Below are 8913 nucleotides of genomic sequence, written 5' to 3' on the forward strand. Positions count from 1 at the left end.
CTCATCGAGTCCCTTCTCATAACTCAAAATAAACAATTAAAATATGATACCTGGAAATCCGGATGTTACGCATGCAACAAACCCAGATACATATCTAAAAAGGGTCGACATTGGCACCTTTGACCCTGTTAGTATAGTGAGGACAACTCACCTCATAAATGTCGATCGGAACTGGAATGTCAAACTCCCGACATATGACTCCAAACACCAACACCTACAACCACCAACGATCCACTTCCATAAATACCCAATTTACCAAAATACCCTCAGAAGTCAACTGGACAACCTTTGGTCAAAGTCAATGTCAACTTGTCAACCTTTGGTCAAATTGAAAGTCAGCGGTTAAGGTCAACAGTCCATGTTGACCCAACTCGTCGATTGTAGCTCACTGACTCGTTAACTTCCTTTAGAACACAAGAAATCATGAAAACCCTAGTCGACTCGCCGAGTTTCCATACAACTCGTCGAGTCCATTTAGTGTCTAGAATGTCGGCAAAACCCTAACCAACTCGTCAAGTTACCTCTATAACTAGCCGAGTTCATGCAGAATCTAGAAGATGGGAAAACCCATCTTAACTCATTGAGTTGGCTATCTAACTCGTCGAGTCCCTTCAGTCTGAATCTCATTCAGATGCTTTTACATGAAACCAAAGCTCCAAACTTTAGATCTAGGCTCCTAGGATGGGGTTTCGACATAAAGTTGTGAACTTTACGTGTATACATGGCTCCATTAAGCTAAAACACTCATAACTAGTCTTAGAAGATGGTTTTGGACATGGAGGAGGGCCAAAGCTTCATAAAGCTTGAGGCTTTACGTCCATAAGGGCCTAGAGGAGTCCTGATCTGAAACTATGCCCTTGTGCCAAGTTCAAATCCGAAAGTGACTCCATTTTGCACCAAAATGCCAATATTCTCACATAAGAAGTGATGTAACAAATGAAAGGCCAATCTAAGGACTTTTTACCTTCAAATGTAAGCCAAGTTGATGTAGATACTGGAGCTACAAGCTTCTTCTCGTTCGAAGCTTCTTAATCTTCAAGCTTCTTCAATAAATTTACCAAAAACACACTTTTAGCCTCTCACACACACTCAAGAATAGGGTTTAGATCGATTAAGGTTGCTTCTGGTCGTCAAAAGGTAGTAAGGAGGCTGGAGGAATGGACTTAAGGTCCTCTAAATATGGTGCAAACCCTAAAAATCAGGGTTTCATATTCCAGCTCCAACTCGTCGAGTAGATCGCTTAAGTCATGCCGCCACAATTGTTTCTGCACGACGAGTTGGGGCATCCAACTCGTCGAGTATGCCTTTAAATATGAATATAAAGAGGTAAAATTTATACCAAGGCATTGGGGTGTTACAAAATGATTGGTTTTGCCTTATTTCATGTTCCTTGTTTAGTTGTGGCCTTACGGTAGAATCATTGATTCGTAGTCTATGTGGTCCGATCATGTGTATAAGTTGCTTGCATAACGCAAGCAGCAATTTATGTAGAGATTCCTAATGTTGTAGAGGTCAGTGTGTAGATGATTCATAAGAGAACCTAAAGAGTGCCATAATAGAATTTGTATGCTGCTTAACATAGGGATTATGTATTTTTTGCTTCGGTGAGGTGAATTACAAGATTTGGGATGATTCTTTAGGAAAGTACAGATAGGTTTGGAAAGTAGTATCGGGCCCATAATACTGAAAGCACATGATTTGTACTCGATTCAAGGATGATCTCAGAGATTCTAAGGCACATGGGGCCCCAGAGTTCTTTGAGGATAAGGACCTTACTGCCAGTCGCTGATAGATCGCTAACATGGAGAATTCTCAGTGAACGAGCTTCTTCCGTGAGGGCTCAAAGGTGGGGTTCGTATCCTGCCTTCTGAAGGACCAAGATTGCGACTGGTGGGAGGAGTTTGGTCATATTTTGGGACCTGCGGGCATGGTGACCATGACATTTTAGGATTTTATGTTGAGATTTCAAGTTGAGTTTGCGCTGGCGATCGAGGTGCATCAGTTAGTGAGGGAGTTCTAGGACCTTCACCATAGTACTGAGACAGTGGCGAATTTCACTGCCAAGTTCCGAGATAGAGCGTTGTTGTATTCACAGTATATGGCAGATGAGGAGATGAAGAAGATGAGATACCATGATATGTTCAGAGATGTCATCCATGAGTTTGTGAGTTTGTCGGGTTGTAAAAAACTGGAGGACATGATCTCTAGCGCCTTGGAAGTGGATATTTATTTGGAGCATCTTAAGAAGAAGAAGTCGATTCAGGTTTAGTCAGTGGAGGGATCTAGAAAGAATCCCAAGGTGTTTGACTCACGATCTAGGGGCCAGCAAGTATGAGAAACTGCATGATGGGGTGTGTCATCTTAATGTGTTGAGCTACTACAGGTACGGCAAGAATAATCACATGAGTAGGGATTGTCCCTAGATTTCGAGTCTGATTTGCTTCTATTGCAACCAGACACGACATAAGAAGCTTGAGTGTCCTAGATTGACAAGAGTAGCTGTCATGGCGCCTACGCCAACCACTCTAAGGATTACTTACAACCGCCAGTGCAAGGCGAAGGCACCTACGGTGAAGAGCCGAGCATTCCAGTTGACAGCCGAGAAGGCACATGCGGCACCTGATGTGGTCATTACTATGTTTCCTTACTTTATCCTATATTGCTTTCTTTATTTATGCTTATCTTTTATCTGATATGTATAAGGACATTTTTACTCAATGGTATAACCGCTCATGTCCTGCTCGATTCGGGTGTTGCCCGATCTTTTGTATCTCTTGCGCTCCGCAAGAAGTTTAGTTATGCTCCCGAAATTTTGGAGTGTCCTTTGGAGATAGAGATTGCGGATCATTCAGTAACTTCTTCGAGGATTCATCGAGGATATGTCCTGAATATATTTAATGAGAGATATTTATCGATTAAATTTTGATTCCTCTACAAGGGTCGAAGGTGATTGTAGGGATTGATTGGTTGGTCCCCAACGTGTTATGATTGATTGTGAGCGTCAATTGGTGAGAGTTCAAACCCTAAGTGGCGAAGAACAAGTTATTTATGGCAAGGGTAATCAGCGGGAGCCGACTCTCTTTTTAGCTTTGAGAGCTAGGAGATATCTTCAGCAGGGTTGTTCTAGATTCGTGATCTATGTGGTGGATACCTGTATGGAGGGGGAAACAAGAGTGATGTGCCCATTTTCCGAGAGTTTCCTTGCGTGTTTCCTAAGGATTTAATTGGAGTTATGTCTAAGAGACAGGTTGAGTTTTGGATTGATTTTGTTCCTAGTGCGACTCCGATAGCTAAGGCACCATATCAGTTAGCCCCCTAAGAGATGTAATAGTTATCTACGCAGTTGTAGGAGCTTCTAGAAAAGGGATTTATCAATCCGAGTACTTCGCCACGGGGAGCACCGATCCTATTTGTGAAAAAGAAGGACGGTAAACACAGGATGTGCATTGCTACTAGGAGTTAAATAAGTTAACAGTGAAGAACCATTATCCGTTCCCGAGGATCGACAATTTATTTGACTAGCTCTAGGGTGCATCTTGGTTCTCCAAGATTGATTTGCGATCGGGATACCATCAGATGAGGGTCAGATATGAATATGTGAAGAATACGAACTTTAACACTCGCTATTTTCATTACAAGTTTGTGGTGATGCCTTTTGGGCTCACCAATGCACCAATAACATTCACGGAACTCATGAATCGGGTGTGCAAACCGGTGTTGGATCAGTCGGTGATTATGTTTATTAACAATATCATGATCTACTCTAAGACCAAGGAGCATCATTAGGAGCATTTATAAGAGGTATTGGAGACACTAAGGACATAGAGGCTTTATGCCAAATTATCCAAATGTGAGTTATGGTCACGTGAGGTGCAGTTTTTGGGCCACATCATCAACCAAAAGGGTATTTTGGTCGATCCGGACAAGATTGAGGTGGTGATGTGGTGGGAGGTTTCGAGGACACCATCTGAGATTTGAAGATTTCTTGTCCTGGCAGATTATGGTCAGAGATTTATCTATGACTTCTCCAAGATTGCATTGCAATTGACCCGCTTGAAGAAAGTGTGTCACTTTCCGCTAGGGTCCTGAACAACAGGTACCTTTCAAGACACTGAGATAAAAGTTATGCAAGGATCCAGTTCTCACTCTTCCTGAGGGAATGTATGACTTCGTGGTTTATTATGAAGCATTGATTTCAGGATTAGGTGCAATGCTCATGCTGAGCGGTCATGTGATTGCTTACGCTTTGAGGAAGCTGAAGCCTCATGACCCGAATTACCATACTCACGATCTGGAGTTGGGGGTCGTGGTTTTTGCCCTCAAGATTTTTAGGCACTATTGTATGAGGTTAGGTGTACTGTTTACATTGATCATGGGAGCTTGGGATACTTGTTGGATCGATCAAACTTGAATATGAGGTGCCGGAGATGGTTGGATGTGGTAAAGGACTATGATTGAAAGATTTTGTATCACGCTAGGAAGGCCAATGTTGTGGCCAATGCCTTGAGCCACAAGGACATGAGTACACCCTGCATGGATCTGTGTTTGAGGATGGTTATTGTTTCTTCTCTGCTAGATATGATCAAAAAAGCTCAGGCAGAAGGGTTGAAGAAGGAAAATTGGTGGATTTAGTGTGGTAGGGTTTGGATCTCGGTTGCTGGTGGGGTTAGACATACACTACTGGAGAAGGCTCATAAATCGAAGTTCTCTATCCACCCTAGGGCCACGAAGATGTATATGGATCTGAGGTTGTGTTATTGGTTGCCCTGTATGAAGAGGGAGGTAGCATGGTTTGTGGAGTGGTGCTTGACTTCTTGAAAAGTCAAGGCTGGACATCAGAGACCCCATGGTAAGATGCATCCATTACCTATTCCCATATGGAAATGGGAAGAGATCACCATAGAATTTATCACAAAATTTCCAAGGACGACATGTACGGTAGATTCTATTTGGGTCATTATGGATAGATTGACCAAGAGTGTTCATTTCATACCTCCTGCTCAGAACATTTCTGCTAACAAATTGGCTGACCTCTACAACTAAGAGGTAGTGGTTCAGCATGGAGTGCTAGTTTTGGTGGTTTCGAATCAAGATGTTCACTTCACCTCTAAGTTTTAGAGGAAATTTCATGAGGAGTTGGATACTCGACTGCTTTTCAGCACATCATACCACCCCCCAGACAGATTGACAGAGTGAGCAGACTATTCAGATGCTCGAGGATATGCTTGATGGTTTTTTAGCATTCTAACACTCTTAAGGTGTACATGCAACCCTAAATACCTTGGATCTATTTTTTCTCTAATATACATGCAAGCTTTTATTTTCCAAGCTATTACCCTAACTAGCATACAAAACGTTGATACTTGGGTAATAAAACAAGTTAGATAACATACCTTTTGTTGTAGCTTGTTGCTTGGAGCTTTAAGAGCCTAGCACCAATAGTGTGAATGCCTCAAGTGGAATCACAAATCACCACTATCACTTGGAAGATTTGGAAGAGAACTCTTTTGCTCACCAAAATCAACTACACGCTTTTAAAGACTTTAGGTCCTAATTTCTTGAACCAAAGGGTTTCTTATATACTGTGGTTACATTAGGGTTACACCATTTAAATCCTAATGTACCTGACTTTCCACATTCCTTATGATCCATGGGTTTTCACTTCCGTGGAGTATCCATGGGTCACCACATGGGTTAAGCCTAACATAAGGAATCATGGATCATTAGCCAACATTATAAGAATGAATGATTCATACAACCAATCCCTATATATTTAATTAGTCTCTTTTGACCACAAAATTAATTCCAAATTAATTCTTGATTAATACTAATTACATAATATGATTACATATTAATATATTATAACTTATAATATATTAATAAATCATAAATATCCTCTTCTCAATGTCCAAATTGTTCTGGTGAAGTGCAACCCAAATGGGCCATGCTAAATCGAGTCAAGTACATACCAAATATAGTTATGGACTTAGACACCTTATCCAATAGTCTCCCACTTGGATAAGTCTAATAACTATAGTTTCAAGAACGACTATAGGAGCCAGCCAGCAACCTTAGCTCTTAAAACTTGTAGAAATAAGACACGCCATTTTAGACAAGTGATCATATAATCCTCTATTCTCAAGATATCAGCCGGACAGATACATGGAATAACGTCATACATATTGTCTAGCAGTTTGTTTGACATAGAACTTAATCACATCAATTGAGTTCTGACCAGGCCCGACACATAAGTCAAAACAAAATCATTGTGGGGCCCAAGATATCGCTTTTAATCCTCTAAGGACTAAAAGGAGCTGATAAACTTTGACTCATGTGTTTGTAATAATTATTCGCCAAATCATACACAACAGTACGTTTTATAACATCAAACTAGTTATGCGTTTTCATATTAGCAATGCACAACCAATTCATACTCAACAACTTATATCTCTTGGTTTGAAGAATTATATGATATTATCATCTCACGATCACTCGAGATAAATTCCATGAAGTGATACAAGTGAGCGTAGGCTTAATCCAACACTCAGAACTTATGAGCACTCATGAATGTTGTAGCAATTTCTAACCATTTCTGACAATCTACAAGCTAGATTCATGACAGTCTTGATTCAATACCTACTTCCAAAGTATGATCAACAGTGGATAGTTTGAATAATCTTATTATTCTGGAAGTCAAAACATGAAAAACTAAAACAATAGTAAACAATTGACACAAGATAGTAACGTTACTCATAAATAAACAACTTTTATTTATTCATCAAATCTCAATTTCATTTTATCTATTAAAAGTTTCAGAAATGGCTATCTAATCATTAAAATTAATATCGTCTTTCAGCCCGATGCACCTCGCATGCTGCAAATGTTTAACCCTATTTAGTCACTTCATGAGGGGATATGTTGGGTTCTCTTCTGACGATACCTTCTTTGCTACGAGGAGTCCTTCTTCTATCTTGTGTCTTATGAAGTAGTATTTTCTGGCAATGTGCATAGATCTGGCATGATCGCTTGGTTCCTTGGCTAAGGCAACCCCACTGTCGCTATCACAGAAAACCTCCATAGGCTCCTTTATAGATGGTACATTCCCAAGGTCTCCAATGAATTTCTTCAGCCATATCGCCTCATTTACTGCTTTGCTTGCTGCTACGTACTCTGATTCACATATTGAACTAGCTACAGTCTGCTGCTTCGAACTTTTCCAAGTTACTGTTCCTCTATTCAAGGTAAATACCTAGCCCGACTGACAGCGGAAATTATCTCTGTCGGTCTGAAAGTTGGCTTCACTATACCCTGTCACTCTCAAGTCATCACTCCCACCGAGGATAGAACCCAGTCGTTAGTCCTTCGCAGGCACTTGAGAATATTCTTTAATGCAGTCCAGTGGGCGTTACTAGGGTTTGCCAGATAGCTACTGACCATGCTCATAGCAAAGGCCACATCAGGATGAGTACAAGTCATTGCATACATGAGCCAGCCACCTACGTAAGCATATGGTAATCGAATTATCTCGGCTATCTCAGACTTTGTACTCGAACTCTGAGTCTTACTTAGGTTGGTATTGCCTTGGATAAGTAAGTCACCTTTCTTGGAATTTTGCATCTTGAACCTCTTAAACACATTGTCCAAGTAGATACTCTGACTAAGTCTAGTTAGTCTTTTACTCCTATCTCTTAATATCCTAATTCCTAGGATATAGGCAGCTTCTCTGAGGTCCTTCACAGCGAAAAACTTCCTAAGCCAGGATTTCACCTTCTGCAAGGTTGGGATGTCATTTCCTATGAGTAGTATGTCACCCGCATACAGTACCAAAAAGCTAACTATACTCCCACTAGCTAAGACATATATATATATATATATATATATATATATATATATATATATATATATATATAGGACTTATCCTCGCTTCTTGAAAAGCCAAACTCTTTGACTTTCTCATCGAAACAAAGATTCCATCTAAGAGATGCTTGTTTTAATCCATAAATGGATTTCTCAAGCTTACAAACTCTATTATGGTACTCTGCATTGACAAAACCCTCTAGCTGATTCATGTAAACATCCTCAGCCAACTTTCCATTAAGGAAAGCGGTTTTGACATCCATTTTCCATATTTCATCATCATGAAATGAAGCTATGGCTAGCATAACCCTAGTAGAATTAATCTTAGCTACTGGTAAAACCCTTCACAACCAGTCACGTCTTATAAGTGTGTACTTTCCCATCCATGTCGGTCTTCTTCTTGAAGATCTATTTGCACCAGACTGTCTTACAATCCGATACATTATTAACCAAGTTCCAAAGTCGATTGTCATACATAGACTGAATCTCGTTGTTTATAGCCTCTTTCTATTTTCCAGACACAGATCCTGCCAAGGCTTCCTTGTAGTTGTTAGGTTCATCCAAATTTACCATTGTGCTATCACTGATAAATGTATCACCTTCTGTATTAATATGGAAACCACAAAAATCAAGTTTATTCCTAACTCTTGTGGAGTGCCATTGAGGTACAAATTCGTAAATAAGCTCAACAAGAGTTTCCTCCTCAGGTTGATCGCTATTGTTTGAGGTTCCTTCACCACTTGACTCTTGAAGATCTTCAAGGTCAATTTGCCTCCACTGTTTCCTTGGCCTATGAATTCTCTATCACGAAACACTCCTGTCCTCGCAGTAAATACAACATTATCACTCGGTCTGTAGAAGAGATAACCAAAGGATTTATATGGGTAGCCGATGAAAATACATCGATCACTCCAAGGTTTGAGCTTCTCATGAGTCTCGTGTCTCATGAAAGCCTCGCAACCCCAAACCTTGATGTGTGCTAACGAGGGAACCTTCCATGTCCACATCTTGTGAGGTGTATCGGTAACCTTCTTAGTTGAAGAATGTGGGCAGTTG

This window comes from Lactuca serriola, chromosome 4, assembly GCF_051521515.1.
Source record: "Lactuca serriola cultivar US96UC23 chromosome 4, Lser_US96UC23_V15, whole genome shotgun sequence".
NCBI classification, from domain to species: domain Eukaryota; kingdom Viridiplantae; phylum Streptophyta; class Magnoliopsida; order Asterales; family Asteraceae; genus Lactuca; species Lactuca serriola.